Source organism: Catharus ustulatus, chromosome 15, assembly GCF_009819885.2.
Source record: "Catharus ustulatus isolate bCatUst1 chromosome 15, bCatUst1.pri.v2, whole genome shotgun sequence".
Lineage (NCBI taxonomy): Eukaryota > Metazoa > Chordata > Aves > Passeriformes > Turdidae > Catharus > Catharus ustulatus.
The window spans coordinates 2,889,207-2,906,023 of record NC_046235.1 but is presented as its reverse complement, the minus strand read 5'-3'; the positions used below and the strand labels follow the sequence as shown (position 1 = coordinate 2,906,023).

Here is a 16,817-nt window from a genome sequence, read left to right as displayed (position 1 = left end):
GAGGAAAGGAAAGGTTTGGGTTGGGGGGTAAGAGGAGATGAAGGCCACCCAGGGCTTTGGCTGTCCAAAATATCAGAGAAGGGAAGAGATGAGCAGCAGGTCTTGCCTCCAACCCCAGACAACCTGCAGGGTTCCCTGCCCTCACCTCCTGACCTTTGGCAGCTGGATTTGGCTCTCCTGAGCTGCCTGCGTCGTTTCTGACTCTGCCTCCTTTCAGCTTTTCTTTAATCCTTTTCTTTTTTTCTGCCTTTTAAATCTTTTTCTCCAATTTCAGCATCTCTAAAGGATGAGTGAAGCCAACTGCTGTGAGTTCTGCTGTCAAGCAGCTATTTACTAAGCACCAAACCACACTGTTGTGAGTATTGAAAAAATACATATCAGAGCTTTTCAGGTCTCTAATCCAGCCAAGCACAAAGGATTTGGGAATTTCAGCAGTTCCTGGGCAGTCCTGAGCTCTTCTTCCAACCAGACATACAAAACCCTGAGTGCAAAGATCCACTCAAGTTGTGTCCAAACCCAACAACATCCAAAGAAAACCATCACCACACCTTCCCTGAGCCTGGTTTGCCAACACCTCCTGACAGGAATGGGATCTTTCTGTTGTTTCCCAGCTGATTTTGGCTGGCACAGAGGTTTCTCATCAGTGCATGAAGACCACACATCTGTAAATGTTTCAGCCCACCAAAACGACCCCAGCCCAAATGCAATGCACTTTAATTCTGCCCAGAGCTTCCACCTCTCCCTGACACATTGAATGGTTGTGAGATTAAATAAAAGGCTCCTTTTTTAAAATAAATGCCAGAGAAAAGTACAAATCCATTTACAAGATTTATGTTTGATGCAATCAGGCTCCAAGCCTCAGGAGCTGGAGGTGATAACACTTTCCTGTGCAGCCTATTAGATTAATCAGCTATAAAATACTGTGGGGTTAGTGGACAATTCTCTAGGGGTTGCACTGGCATTCAAAAAACCAGGTTCTTCTCCCAGAGGGTGGTGGGGCACTGAACAGGCTCCCCAGGACAATGATCAGAGCTCAAGGAGCCCTGGGACAATGCTGTCAGCACAGGTGGCATTGTTGGAGTGTCCTGTGCAAGGCCAGGAGTTGGATTTGATGATCCTTGTGGGTCCCTTCCAACTCAGCATGTTCTGTGATTCTATGATTCTTTGATGTACTATTTTCACTGTGGTTTTTTACATCCTTCCTGGCTGAGGGCTCCTCTCTGTCTCTCCTGGGCTTGCTTCCAGGGGAGCAGGGCATCTCTCCCAGGAGCACCCTGTCCCACCCACTGCCACCCCAGCTCACTCTTCCAGAGGGTAGGACAGCTTGAAATGTTTCTGTCTGCTGAGACCTCTCTTGTACCAATTCCCAGCAGGGTTTAACACCTGAGGACCTGCAGAGCCAGGAGCAGGGGCAGGCAGTGCCAACCACTCTATGCCCCCCAGCCTTATGGCTTCAGCCCCCTGGGATGGCTCTGGGGGGCTGGGAAAGGGCAGGGCTGCCCCCACAGTCCCATTCTGCCTGCAGTGGTCAAAGAGACCCCAGAATATCAACAGCTGGTTCTGGGGAACAGCCACAACTGCCAGGGAGCCCCCAGGAAAGCACCAAACACCCCCAAAATTGAAGCCCCTGTGGGCAGATCTCCCAGGACAGCAGGTTGGAGCCCCAAATTCACCCTCTGACTTCACTGCCCAGAGCAGCAGAGATGCCTCAGCAGGAAATGGGCCCAGCACACAGCGTGATGGGGCAAGGACAAGGCACTGTCAAAGAGACACTAATTAGTGCTAATTGCAAATAATCAGCTAAGAGCATGAGGGAGCCCAGTCCTGGCACAGGCAGGAGCTCTGGCTGGAGTGAGGAGGGCACGTGCCAGGCAGGTCAGGATGGGAGAATCCCATAGATGGGGACCCCATTGCCTCCCCACACCATCACTGCTCTTCCCATATCCCACCCAGTTGGAAGTTCCCACACACTGCAGCACACAGGGCTCCTCAAACTGCTCTCCCATGTCCCCTGGAAGCAATTCCCAAGGACAGAGAGTTCATATTGCTCATCCTGGGAAACCCTGCTGCAAGGCCCAGTCTGGGGCTCTGGCTACTCCAAAGGCAGGAGAATTAGCAGGAATGATGCTGGGAGATGCCACATCATAAAGCAAGCCTTGTCCCTGTCCTCCCAGCTCCCTGGGCTCACCCAGGTGAGATTCTCAGGGCACAGGGATCCTCCTGTGAGCCCTTGGGGCCCCTTTTCTCCCTGCAGGGTTAAACCCATTTTCTCTAGGTATTTGCAGGAGTCACTAACATTACCAACACAGCACAGTCAGTTTTTCCTCCTTAGAGGCCCCCTTCCTTCAGTTCTCCATCACCTACACCTGCAGCACCCCCTGCTCTCATTGGTTCTGGGATCCTCATGAAGCTCTTTGTGCTCAGAGCAGATCTCCAAGCCTGGCACCAAGACCTGCAGTTGTACCTGGCCCTGGATAAGCCCCCACCTCCCACTCCTACCCTGAGCCTCTCTGAGACATCGTGGGTCATGCACAGGGTGCTGTGGCTGGCTCTCAACACCAGGATGGAAGTGTTCTCCATCTGTCCTCACACCTGCAGTCCACGGCTGTGTTCACTCCTGCAGGCTTCATTTGGCACCCACCCAAATCCTACCCATTCCCTGCAAATTTTCCCAGCAGACACCTAACTTTTCTAGCTCTGCCCAGCTCTGGGATACAAAGCAGGGCACAGATGCACCAGGTGAGCACTACACAGGAGCTGAGCCAGGCTCTGCCAGGGTTGTGACTCTTGTGCCAGCCCTGAGCAGCAGACAGGACACATCTGCAGCGAGCAGGAGCGAGTGTGAGTGAGTGAGTGAGTGAGTGAGTGAGTGAGTGAGTGAGTGAGTGAGTGAGTGAGTGAGTGAGGCACTTTGCTGTGCCAGCCCCACAGGGTCAGGCTCTGGTGATGCACTGCTCACCTCGCTGGGCTCAGCAGGGTGCAGACCCCTTGGCAGACCCCTCTGAAAGGGTCTGAAAGAAACGTTCAATCCTCTGTGCCCTGCTAGTAAACTCCCATTCATGCATGACTTCTCAAATGCCTTTTGAGTGCTTTCCTTTGCTTTCTGTGCCAGCAATGACTCAGGCTTAGATGTGCATTGTCAGGCAATCCGGAGCTGGCGTCTAGCTAGGAAACACCATTCGTTCAGCAAGAGCAATATTTAAGTGCCCTCTGGTGGTAACTCCCTGCGCCGTGTTGGGATTTCCTCCTCTCCCTTGTGCCCGACATCCCTCTGAGATCTTCCCTGGGGCATCTGTGCCGTCTCTGCCCGCTCCATCAGAGCAGGGCAGTCCCTGCTGTGTGGCTCGCAGGCGTTTCCCAGCCCGTCCCTCCGGCAGGTTCTGCAGCAGAGCCCCCGGTGTGTCCCTGATGGCAGCGCTGCTGCAGCCAGCACAGCCCTGGAGCCGAGCACTTGGCCCAGTTTGCTGCCCACGTGTCAGCTCCTCCAGCAGCAGAACCGCCTGGGCTGAGGATGCTCTGGAGCTCTCACAGTCACTGCCTTTCCCCACCAGATTGTATTTCTGCCAATCTGAGTAAAAAGTTGCAGTGTGAGAGCTCGGGGTGATTGGGTTCCCCTGTGGCCAGGCAGGAGAACCACCCCTAAAGCTGCTCCCCCAGCACAAAAGGCTGCAGTGACAGTTCAGCCGAGGTACAAACCCCAGGGGCATGGCAGAAAAATGGTTTTATAACACTGCTTCTCCTGAAACTCCTTCTGACACTCACTGCTCTGTTTAATTGCTATAAAATACCTTACAGTGCCATTATTTCCCTGCATAGTAACTTCAACTGCTGGGGGGGAGAAGGGGAATATGACAGAAAATATCTGCCATGTCCACAGCTGGATGAAAATCCAGGCTGGACATTCCTTTAGCATGAAACAGGCATTTTAATGATGAGGTTGTGCCACTCAGCTCCCCTGGCACATTTACAGTGACTCTCCACAAGAGAGGCAGAAAGAGAAGATGCAAAGCAAAAGCGAGGCTAAGGGGGAATATGCCCAGGGTCTGGGATCCTGCAGACCCTGGCAGATGCTGGAGGTGTGCTGGGGGGATGGAGCAGGGCAGAGGGGCACAGAGGGGCACAGAGGGGCACAGAGGGGCTGCAGCCAGGCACAGTGACCCCTCCAGCTCCTTCACTCACCCCCACGTGTGGGCTGCACACGTTTGAACCGCACAATCCCAGCCCCTCTCATGTGCACATCCCTCCCCTCTCATCCCAATCCCTTGGGGAAATGTCCTCTCCTCCCCAGCTCAGCCCCCTAGGTGGCAGTGGCCACCCAAGCCACCGCTCAGGAGGGTGCAGAGCTGTCACCTGTGTGTCACACATCACTGTGCCTTGGTTCTGACAGCAAAAGGAGGGGTGACCCTTCCTGCCCGCCTTTGCTCTGCCAGGAGCTGCCATTCTGCAGGAAGGAATTGGCTGCCTGAAAGCCTCATAAATTAGGGGCAAGGCTGACAATGCTTCATTTCTGTGTGCACTGCTGCTGGCACTCAGATGAGATGCTCACATGAAATGTGTGTTTGTGTGTGAAGTACAGCCCAGGACTGTGAAATAAAGCTGCCCGAAGCTGACCTCTAATTTGTCTTTCAGCCAGCTCAACAAACTCCCTGTGTCCCACAGGAGTAGCTCAGCTCACAGCAGTTTTTGAAAATTCAAAGGAGCTGTGTAGCTGTTTAAATATAGTCTAAAGCAGTTGTTTAAGTACTTAGCATTTCTTCTGGCTCATACAATAAATCAGCTTATTCTGCAAGCTGTGCTGTTCTGACCTTGCTCTTTGCTCAGTCCTGGTGTTCAGGTGATGGACACAGGACACCCCTCGGTGTCCACGTGGTGAATGCTCACAATGTGACAGAAGAAACACATTTGTGTCCTGGCTCAACACCAAAACCAGCAAACTGAGCAGCTCTGTGACTGCGCCACCTCCAGGGACAGTTGGGAACCTCTGTGGGTTGTCTGTCCTTTCCATGGACACCTGGCAGCACCTGCTGCAGCCCACCTTGTCCCACCTGCCCCAAAGCTCACAGAATCACACACCTGCAGGCTGGCTGGGCTGGCAGGGACCTTTGGCCTGACCTCCAGAGCATGACTTTGTCCAGGTGGCTTTTGAATACCTCCAAGGATGGAGACTCCATCACTCCTGGCTACTTAGAGGGATCCTCCAGTGTTTCCATTTGTGCCCCTTGTCTCTTGTCCTGTCACTGGGAACCACTGATAAGAGCCTGGATCCTTCCTCTTTCCACTCTCCCTTCAGGTATTTGCACACACAGGTGAGGTCCCCCTGAGCCTTCCCTTCCCAGCTCTCTCATGGTGCTGTCCCTCCACACACTCCATGGCTCTCTCCACTGGACTGTCCCCAGTTTTTCCAGTCTCTCTTTGTGCTGGGGAAGACCAGCACTGGGCACAGCACTCCAGGTGTGACTTTCCACATGGAGAATCAAACAGTGATGATTTTTTATTCTTCATGTGCCTGGAAATGATATCCAGGATTAGCTGTTCCCATTCCAGGGATGGAGGTGAGGCAGACCAGCCTGTAGTTCCCTGGATCCTCCTTCTTGCTCTTCTTAAAGACAGGAGTGATATTTGCTTTCCTGCAGGCTGTGGGTACCTCTCTACCTTATCCAATGGGGCTCTTACAACCCTCTATGAAGAGGCTGAAGTCTGCCCTCACAAAATTCAGTGTTGTGCTCTTGCTCTTCACCCTCCTTCCCTTCAGGATTCTGAAGTCTACAGTCCCTGTCTCACTCATGACCTTCAGGATGAGGCACCTGACCCTCCAGTCTCCAGCAGTACTCAGCAGTCAGACAGGCTGGGTTTAGCCCAAACCTGTCTAAACAGCTGTAGACTCTCTGTGTTTTCATCTCCCAAAGCCAAATGGTTGCTGTTCCCAGAATCTCACCCTGTGCTGACCAGGACTGAGTCTTCCCTTGTGTCAATGAAGACACCAAGCATCTTCACCTTGCTGCCCAAGAGGCCAGGCTGTAACAAGGGAGCAGGTCTCACTCCTGGGACTCCTGGGACAGACAGGACCAATAACATCTTGGACTGGCTGTGTGGCTGCTCAGGAGCATTGGGGCACAGGAAAATGGCTCATGGGCTCTTGGCTCCCTCTTAGTGTGGTGTCCTGTCATTTTGGGGAGGGTGACAGGGCAGGAGAGCAGTCACAGCAGCAGACAGGGTTCTGCTTCCCAGCTGCAGCATCTGTCTGGTCTCCAGCTTGGAACACCTCTGTGTTTAATTAAAGTAATTAAAACATGGCAATCCAAGCAGATGAGGGCAGTCCAGAGCCCACAGGTGAGAGCCAGCCTGGAGAGGGTGAGGAGCAGCTCTCCCCTGCCCTGGTCCTGGGGTGGGTGGCACTGCTGTGTCTGCACTGGGGTGGAGGTGATGATTGGGATGCTCTGGACCCTGGTTTTGCAGAGTTCCTTGTGCAGTTGCTGACCTTGGGGTGAAGCCAAGCCTGATGGCTGCACACAGAGCCCCTGTGCCCGAGCCAGGCTGAGCCCCCAGGAGCTGCTGGCCTTTCCTCCTGGAGCTGGGGCAGCTGGAAAAAGAGGGAACAGAAGTCAGAAGTGCTGCTGATGGTCAGGTCTCCCCAGGACTCCTGTCACCTGATGCTGGTGCAAGGCCACGAAGATTTTATCAGTGCCCATTCCCAATGGAGTTCTTTGCTCAGTGCTTTACACTCCTGCTCACTGCAGAGCACTCTGTACCTTTCAGACAAAAGACCAAATAAAGCTTTTGGGAGACAAACAAAAGATTGACTTTTACTTTACAGGACTCCAGCAATCCAAGGGCAATGCATCTTCCTTGTTTGCTGCACTCTGCTGAGAGGTTCTCTCCAGCAAGGTTCTGCAAGCTGAGGAGGGGACACCTGTGGGACCCCTGTCACTCCCAGGGCTCCTTCCCTGTGTGCCCTTTCTGCCCTGCATCACCTCAGGCTCCATGTCAGGGCACAACTCCACTGTGCCACATCCCTGGGGTTTCCTCTGCTCACCCCACAGCCCCTCCCAAAGCACCTAAGCTGTCACTGTGAAAATTAAAGCTGTTTTTCCTCCCTCCCTTCACTGGTAAACTGTTTTACATCAGCTACCGCTTCCTCCAGTTCCATGTATTTTTTTTTGACATGGAGTAATGTCTCATGAACCACTCCAAGGAACCATTGTAACTCCAGAGAAATGCAATGCTCCTGGAAAGGAGCTTGTAAATCCACTGTTATTTTCTTTCCTAATTGCAATTTCAGTGACTCATCCCTGGTGCCACACTGCAGTGCACAGCCATTGTGTGGATTTTTACCCAATCTTGAGCAGTCACAATTCACTGCTCAAGTTTTCAGGCCACCCAAGCCATTAGGAAAATAAATGTAAAATAAAAACCTGCTGGTACAGTTGGCTGGTGGAGCAGCACAGCCCCTTGGGACAGCAGCAGAAGAGAAAGGCATTCAGTGCTCTCCAAAGTTGCTGTGGCTGAGCTAGCATGAGCTGCTGCCTGAACGTGTGCTGTCTGAACAAGAGCTGATTCTCTCCTTTCCCCTTTCCCAGCCCCTTCTTCTCTCCAGCTCCATTCCTCAGCCCTGTCTGCAGGCTCTATCTCAACCCTATTCCCTCCCCTCCTCACCTCTATCCCATCCCCTTCCCCTTTTCCTCCCCATCCTGATCCCCTCCCCATCTTTATCTCATCCCTTTCCCCACCCCATCTAACCCCACTCACTCCCCATCCCTTTCATCCCCAACCCATTCCTGTCCCACTCCACTCTTCTCACATCCTCTTCCCTATCCCTAACCCCAACCCATACCCATTCTATCTCATCCCCATTCCCATCCCATCTGCTCCTGTCTGCAGAGAGCCCAGAGCCTTGCCCAGCCTCCCCACAACCACCCGCTCTCGAGGGCACATCTGGGAGGGTGGCAGCACTGGGCAGCTCCTGCAGGAGAGGAGGGTGCCCTGGCACATGGAGCAGAGCTCAGCCCTCGTGTCTGTCAGAGGAGACAAAGGCTCCCCTGGCAGCTCTGGGCCCTGGCCCTGCTCAGGCTGTTGAATTACTGTTCAAGATCCCCCTGGCCTATTTGTACAAGGATCCACAATCCTGGTTTTGCTAGGGCCATTCCCCACCTTTTTTACCTTTCTCCCAGTTGGGGTAGAAAGATGCTGACTTTGGTCATGAATTTGGCAGGACATGGCACCCATGGCCAACCTCAGTTCCAGGACACCAGAGCCTTTTGTCAGCCAACACAACATCCAGGGAAGAGCTGACTGTGTTTCCATCGTGGCAGGCTCTGCCATCAGAGATGCTGAGCATGGCTAAAGCCTCCTTGCTGAGCAAATGGAACTCCTTTGGGCTCCCAGAGGCAGGCAGCAGGGTCTAGGTGGGGCTGGGACAGCTGGAGAGGAGCCTCCAGTGCCCTGCTGTGCACGGCTGAAGCCCTCACTGGACACCCAGATGTTGGCCATGGCATGATGTCACCAAGAAGACAATTGTGCAGCTCAGGTCCTCATCAGCTTCAGCATCATTTGGGATGGAGCTGAGCTGAGGTCTCATTGTCACCTTCCAGTACTTAAAGGGGCTGATAAAAAAGGAGAGTGGCTTTTTACACAGGCAGAGTGATAGGACATTAAACTAAGGGAGGAGAGATTTAGATTACATATTGGGAAAAAAATCCCTCCTGTGAGGGTAGTGAGGCCCAGAGAAGCTGTGGCTGCCCCATCCCTGGAATTGTTCAAGGTCACATTGGACAGGGCTTGGAGCAACCTGGGCTAGTGGAAGGTGTTCCTGCCATGGCAGGGGAGTGGAACAAGATGAGCTTTAATTTTGCTTTCAATCCAAACCGTTCCATGATGCTGTGATCTCATTGCAGTGACACATTCTGTGGGAAAGGACAGACTGCAGCCTATGTAACCAAGCTGGCAAACTGTGCCAATGTCTCTGAGGCAGCACAAACGGAAGTAAAGAGACTTCCTGAGCCAGCCTGGGCAGTGTGGCCAAAACTGGGCTCACAGGAGCTGGCCACAGGCTCACCAGCCCTCCTGCTGCAGTGGTGGAGGGGCAGGCACAGCTGGCTCTGCTCCTGGGGCTGAGGGAGGGGAGCAGAGCGCTCACTAGAGCTCCCCTGGCACAGCAATGCACAGCCACAAACCCTCCCTGCTGTCCCCTGATGTTTGCCCTGATCTGCAGCACCAAAGGGGAGCTGAGGAGGGGATTTGGAGTAGCTCCAGCACGGCAGGACAGGCTGCAGGTCCCTGAATATTCATAAGCGTGTCATTAGAGGGTGCCAGTGCATTGCTGCAGAGCTGGGCTGTCCCCTCACCTGTCCCAGCAGGGACACGAAGGGTCCCACGGCTGTGGGATGCTCTCAGGATTGCACATCCAAATTCCTTCTTGGAAGTCTGAACTCCAGAGCCTGCCCAGCTGTGGAGCCACAGAAATGAAAACTCTGCTGCTACTTGGAGTGATGTCAGCCTTCACCTCCCTCCCTCCATCACCTTTCTGTGTGTGTCCTAAGCAGGAGGTTTTTCCAGGGCTGTGTGACAACACAGCAGCTGTTCCCACCAGGAAAGGGGAATTCAAGCACAGAAGCTTCTGAGCCAAATCCCCCCAACACAGACAAGGCTGAAATTGCCTGGGTCCTGCAGCTGGGAGGTGGAAAGGCAGTGTTGGAGACAAACCTAAACACCTACAAAGACAGAGCTGGGCTTTTCCCGAGCCCTCGAGCTGCTAAATTGCTGCTGAGGCAATGAGGTCAGTCTGCAGCAGTGGGGGCTGGCTGGAAGGGGCTGGAACTGCCCTTGATTCCAAAGAGCAATTCCTACCTGCTGTCCCATGGGATGTACAGCACAGGAATGGGATTCACAAGGACAAGGGAAGGGCCCTGCCAGTGGCCAGGTCCCATGGGGCAGTGGCAGCAGAAGGGCTGCAGGCAGATCATGTGGATGTCCTGGGCAGTTTGGGATTGCTTGAGTCCAAATTCCTCGATTAATGACACAGGGAGCTTCCAACATCAGTCACAGAGCTCCAGGCAACTCACTGATGCAGTTTAGAGCCCTTGGACAGAGGACTGTTCCCCAGGTATGGGCCATGCCCAGCTCTTCCAGGACCAGCACCAAAAGCCAGGATCATTCCAGCAAAACCCTGAATAAAATTAAGGTCTGAAGAGAACTGCTGTTGAGCAGCCTCATATCCTCCCTTGCAGCACTGGGGGTGTCCCAGGGAAGCCCCAGCTCAGGATTTCCTCTGAGCAGGTTGAGCAGTGGGAATTTGGGTGATTGTTCCTTTCCCATCCTGCCCATTGGTTCCCAGTGTGGGCCATCCCAGACAGATGAATTTGAGGGAGGAGATGTTTCTGTCTTTCATGGCACTGCTCTAAGGCTTAATTATTTAAGATCTTGCAAAACACTTGGCATTCTTGGGATAAAATGCTTTGTAGGAAGCACAAGGCACTGTTATGAAAGCATTAATGTTTTTGTCTTCTCTCCAATGCTCTTCAATCTGCTTTGTGGGAGCCAAGGGCTCCTGGGAGCACAGGAAACCTGCAGCTGTCTGCTCTAAAGGGTGCTAGAATCAGAGAAGGGTTTGGGTTGGAACGGGACCTTGAAGATCATCACCTTCCACTACCCCAGGGGGCTCCAAGCCCTGTCCAGCCTGGCCTTGGACATTTCCAGGGATCCAGGGGCAGCCACAGCTCCTCTGCGCACCCTGTGCCGGGGCCTGCCCACCCTCACAGCAAACAATATTTTCCTAATATCCAATTTAAACCTAATCTCTATGAATCTGAGCCCACTCCCCCTTGTCTCATCACTACATGCTGTTGGAAATAGTCTTGTCCCATCTTTCCTGTAAGGCTGGCAGCAGAAAGCTGCAAACACTAAGATACAATTCCCTGTGTGCAAGCTCATCTGTCCCCCTTCCCAGCCATCATGCAGGTAAAAGCCCTGCTGAAGCCTCATGCTCACCACCTCCCCTCCCCTGGCCTGCATCCACACAGACCTGTTCCGTCCCCCACACACATCCCACTCTGCACTGGCCACCCAGGCCACCCCAAATGCAATCTGGAATTGCAATATGGAACATGGGATATGGAATATCCCTTTGGTCAGCTGGGATCACCTGTGCTGCCTGTGTCTCCTCCCCATCTCCACCACAAACCCAACTTCCTTGGCAGTATGAGAAGCAGAAGAGGCCTCAGCTCTGTGCAAGCTCTGCCCAGCAATAACAAAAACATCTCTATGTTATCAACCCTGTGTTCAGCACAAATACAAAATAGAGCACACAGCAGCCACTGGGAAGAAAACAACTCTGCTCCAAACCCAGCACATTCCACCTCATATTCCATACCATTTACACCATTCCAGGTCCCACACTATTCAGTACAACTTCAATACCCACCATCCCCTTCCCATTCTTTGATATAACACACAGATATCATTCCCTTAGTCTATGGGACACTCTGGAAAATGTTTATAAAGCATCAACAAAAAGCCTGTTGAATTTAGTCGATGACTTTGAGCTCCCTCTGTTCTGGTGCTCACCCAGGGTGGGGGGAGTCATTGGGCACCAAAGGCAGCTCACTGCTGCCTTGCAACAACTTCTTAGGAGGCTTCTCCTGGTTTTGGGTTGAATGGTGCCTGTTATAGTAATTCCTGAAACACACAACTCAAATCATGGCTTACAACAATTTCCAGATCCATTGCAATCTCCACCCCTGGTCCTTTTGGGCCAGGTTACCTGATTTAACATTGCACTGAACTCCTGCCTGTCCCCAGCCTGGCCTCACTGAGGGGCTCCTGCCAGAGTCCCCAGCAGTGTGGTCACATCCCAGTCCCCCACAGGCAGCAGGACAAGGCTGCCCCACCATGGGCTGCCCCACAGGCTGCAGGGAATCTTGGCTGCCCCTGCTCCAGCCTGGGGTTCAGCCCCTGGAGACCTCCCTGAATTTCTCCAGCCTGGGGTCCAATCCCTGGAGATCTCCCTGAATTTCTCCAGGATGAGGTCCAACCCCTGGAGATCTCTCTGAATTTCTCCAGGATGAGGTCCAACCCCTGGAGATCTCTCTGAATTTCTCCAGGATGAGGTCCAACCCCTGGAGATCTCTCTGAATTTCTCCAGGATGAGGTCCAACCCCTGGAGATCTCTCTGAATTTCTCCAGGATGAGGTCCAACCCCTGGAGATCTCTCTGAATTTCTCCAGGATGAGGTCCAACCCCTGGAGATCTCTCTGAATTTCTCCAGGATGAGGTCCAACCCTTGGAGATCTCCCTGAATTTCTCCAGCTTGAGTCCCCGCCATGGGCTGCAGCTGCTCACCAGCTGCTCCAGCTTGGATCTCCCAAGGGGTCACAGGTCCTGCAGCAAACCTGCTCCAGCACAAGCCCTACAGGGGCCATTCTCCTCCAGGCATCCCCCTGCTGTGGCAGGGCTCCTCCACACCTGCAGGTGGATCTGTGCTCCTTTGTGGACTCACGGACACGTCTCAGGCTCAGACTGGAGTGCCAGCCTGCCCAGCACAGACACAGCAGCACTGCCCTGGCCACCTGCCAGCCCAGCCCCATCACCAGGGCTGTTATCAGTGTTCCCAGGCACGATCCAGAGAGGTGATAAGCACTAGAGCAGCAGTGAAAGCAAAAAGCAGCCACTAACGAGCACTAGAGTCTACCATGCAGTCAGGGAAGTGACCCCCATGGCAAGCACAGGAGGCTGCTGAGTGCCAGCTAAAAGCACTAAGAGCTGTAAATTCAGTGGAGCACATCCAGCCACGCTGGAGGCCAAGGAGCATCCGTGGATTTGAGACACATCCCAAGCCTCTCTTGAGGAGGAGAGCAATGGCTCCAGCTCCCCCTGCACATGTAAGGGGGTCCCTGAGCCTTGGATCTTGCCAGGTGATCTCTTCTCTTTCTATTCATGCTCAGCCTGGCTCCTGACAAAGTTTTGTTTCCCTGTACCCAAATATAACAGCCTTGCTATCTTATCTACCACCATAAATCTTACTGTACTGAGTGGCAGTGAGAGATAAGGATGAAGCAGGCAAAGATCAAAGGAAGCTGAGTGTTATTAAGAACAGAAACCCAAACCTTCAGAAGATCCAGCACCAAAGCCCTGGGACCTTTGAGCAGAAGAGCAGATCAGCTTCAGGTCCATCCTGCACAGGAACTTCCCAGCCCTGTGAAGAGGGAAGGGCTGCCAGTAACACTCCATGTCACCTGCAGGCAGGACAGCTGAGACCAGGAGCACTTGGAAGGTTTTGTAAGTCCGTGGGAGGCACAGCAGAGCCCATCCTGAGTAAGGAGGGAAAAGCAGCCACCACTTCTCTCTCACAGAGCCAGGTTTAGAGGGCAGGGCTCAGGTTCACCCAGATGAGCTTGGGGAGATGCAAAGGGACATTGAATCTGTTCAACAGATCTGTGCCACAGATTACTGAGGATCTGAACTTTCAAACCATGAATTTGATCAAGCAAGTCAGGAGAGTTTCCCAATAGTGAAGGTGATGGGCATGAAAGACCTTTGTCCCAGGCAGGACTTGGGATTTCAGCACAGAGAATGCAGATCCAGGGATTTTATCCTCCCAGGCAGCATTTGAGGTGTTACATTGATCCTGGATCTGCTCACAAGGTCCCAAACTGTTTTTGTGGAGGCACTGGCATGTAGTAGGAAAGAAGGCACAGGCTGGTGGGAGTCTGGGGATGGAGCAGGATCTCTTCAGCTGGCACTGTCACACAGACAAAGACAGGGACATCTCCTCCCTGATCCCTTCTGCCCTGCAGACACCTCCACCAAAGCCAATCACCACCAAAGCCAACCCCACCTGCAGCCTGTAGTCTCACAGAGCCCTCTTGCAAAGACAGTGGGATGTTTCACAAGGCTTTTGCAATGGGCTTTACCAAATTACTGTGTGGAAAGAGGTGTGAAACCAACAGGAATGGGGGCAGTCACTGCCATGTCCTTGCACTCTGCTGTTCCTGCCCACCTGCTCTCCACAGCCTGTTGTGCTGTCTAGGTCCAGCTCCTGCCCACGTCCTTGGCAAGGTCAACTCCTTCCCTCTGGCTGGTGCTGTTCAGGCAATCAGAAAGAAAAAAAAGTAAACAACAAAGACAAAAGCTTTGATTATAGAGCCGCTGAGTTTGCCAGGCACAGGGAGAGCTGGGGGGAGATAAACGTTGCTAAACCAGAGTTTCCAGGCAGCACAGGCTTCCCAGCAAACAGGATTCACACCTCCCTTCCCACATCTGCTAATAACGCTGGGTCATGCCAGGGAACAGGAGAAAGAAAGGGAAAAAACCACAGAAGTGCAAAACCTGGTCTGTTCTCCACCATCTCAGACACCACTTTCAAACAACTCCATTCCTGTGTCTCAGGAGTGCCCTGCCCTCCCTGCAGCCACAACTCAAACCAGCGTGGGAGCTCATGTGAACCCATCAACTCAACATGTGTGACACCTCCAGGCTTCTCCCACACCTCTCAGGTGGCTCCTGAGTGCTAACACACCTGATGGAAATTGGGTGAATGTGCCTTCCACACATCCTTGCTCAGTGTCCCACCTCTCCTTTTCCCCGGGGAGAACTGGCTTGTCTTCTCTTTCTAGGAGCTAAACCCCAATTTGTTGTATGGCATTCCCTACCGGCCTTGTTCCCAGGGTAAAGGCAGCTGCACCCTGAAATTAGTGTATAATTTCTGCTGGAGCAGTCATAAGAGCCATAAAGTCTGGCCTGCATTAGTATTTAAAGTATGTGCAAACTGCTCATAAGGATATGTAAGCATCAGGTGTCATTTGAAGATTTTAATGAAGCCAAGCAATGTTTTCCAAGCTGCTTTCCCAGTTAATGTTTAACAGGACAACAGTGTGTGCCCACTGGCACTGGAGTCAAGAACCAGGACAAGTTCAGTGCTGCTCAGCAGAACAATTTCTATTGCTTCTGCTGTGAGGTCCTGGCTGGGCAGTTTTATTTCCATGGAAATGACACTGTAGGGTGAGGGAAACTGAGCAGGACGGAATTCTCTGCAGCTCCAGGGCAGTGGTGCAGCAGCCCACGGGTGCAGTGCCTTCCCCTGGCCCCTCCATGCCAGCCCTCCTCTTCCTCACACCCTTCACATGAGCACAAAATGATCCAGAGGATTTTTTCGTTGGTTGGTTGGTTGGGTTTTTTCCCCATTTTCTGGAGCAAACTGCCTCCTGGGAGGCTCTGCCAGATGTTGGGGTGCTGCAGCATGTCCAGAGAAGGGAATGGAGGTGGGGAAGGGTCTGAAGCACAGCTCTGATAAGGACCAGCTGAGGGGACTCAGCCTGGACAAAAAGAAGCTCAGGGGGTGACCCTCTCCCAGTCTACAGCCCCCTGAAAGGAGATTGTAGCAAGGTGGGAGTTGGCCTCTTCTTCCAGGCAACAAGTGACAGGGTGAGAGGGGATGGTTCAAGCTGCACCAGGGGAGGTTTAGGCTGGATATTGGGAAAATTTCTTCACCAGAAGGGTGTTCAGGCATTGTAACAGGCTGCCCACAGCAGATGGGGTCACCATCCTTGGAGGGGTTTAACAGGCATGTAGATGTTGCACTCGAGGACATGGTTTAATGGTGGCCAATGCTGGAGGAATGGCTGAATTCAATGATCTCAGAGGGTTTTTCCAGCTTAAATGATTCTGTGATTCTGTGTGAGGAGGGCAGCACAGGGCAGATGAGGCTGGGGAATGATGGTGCTTCACTGCCTGCATCCAGGGAATTGCAGCCTCTTATTGGTGGCCTGGAAGGGCTCTCAAATATCTCCCACACCTCTCATCAGCCAGTAGGTTTCATTTGGGACACACTTCGGGCACTGGCTGAGTTCTTCAGGCAGAGCAGGGGTAGCTGTGTGTCTTGTTTTTCTCCAGCCCAAACATATAGCATGTCATGTAACTAATTTAAATAATTTCTTCCTGGTTGAGCCTCATTAGGGACCCAGCATTAAGCTGGCCTGATTAGATCTACTAATCGATGGTGGGGAAAAAGAAGCTGGTTTCAGCACGCACAGCAGCTCAGGAGCAGGATCGTGCTGCTCCACTCCCTGGGGACCACCACTGTCCCCAGCCACATTCCCACCACAGTCCCCAAGCCCACCTCACCTCCCTGGGCACAGTGTCACTCCACAGGTGGCCACCGCTGTCCCTTCGCCGCTGGCCACCGCCGTGAGTCACGGTCATGTGCCAGGGGCAGGGATGGTGATTGAACACTCCAACCTGCGTCCTTGACCTGTTTTATCTGGGCAAAGCCGTAATTGCTTTCCCAGGCTCTGTGCTTGGACCTTCTCCCTGCGCACGTGTCCCGTTATCAGCAGAAGGCGACAGCGCCCGTGCAAAGGTCCCGGTCAGCAGCCAGGTGTCCCGTCCAGCCCCCGCAGGGCAGGGGAGCGACAGCGGCGATGGGGGGGGGCTGTGGGGCCCAGCCCAGCCCCTGCCATGCCCTGGGGGGGTCCCTGGTGAGGCCAAGGCTCCCCGGCTCCCGCTGCTGCTGGCCCCGGTGCTCAGCAGGCTGAGGCTGCGCCCTGAGCCCCCCGTGCCCAGCCTGACCCCGCTGTCCTTCCTGGTTTAACCCTGTCCGCCCCGCTCTGCTGCACTGCCGGGACCACCGGGTCCTTTCCAGCTTCAGGTCCCTCGGACCCCGCTAGCATCAGCAGTGACAGAGGCAGGGACAGGGACAGGGGCAGTGGCAGCAGCTGGGTCACGGACAGGAGCAGGAATGGAGGCAGGGACAGGAACAGCGGCAGTAACTGGGACAGGGACGGGGCTGGGACAGCGACAGTGGCAGCAGCCGGGCCAGAGGCAGGGAC

At 53.5% G+C, this 16,817-nt stretch overlaps 1 protein-coding gene across 1 annotated transcript in view; it reads left to right on the top strand.

Annotated features, from left to right (window-relative positions):
- The window catches only part of CYSTM1 (cysteine rich transmembrane module containing 1), a 64,650-nt gene that overhangs the window by 24,760 nt on the left and 23,073 nt on the right, over window positions 1–16,817 (top strand). The gene's annotated exons all lie outside the window — the stretch shown is intronic.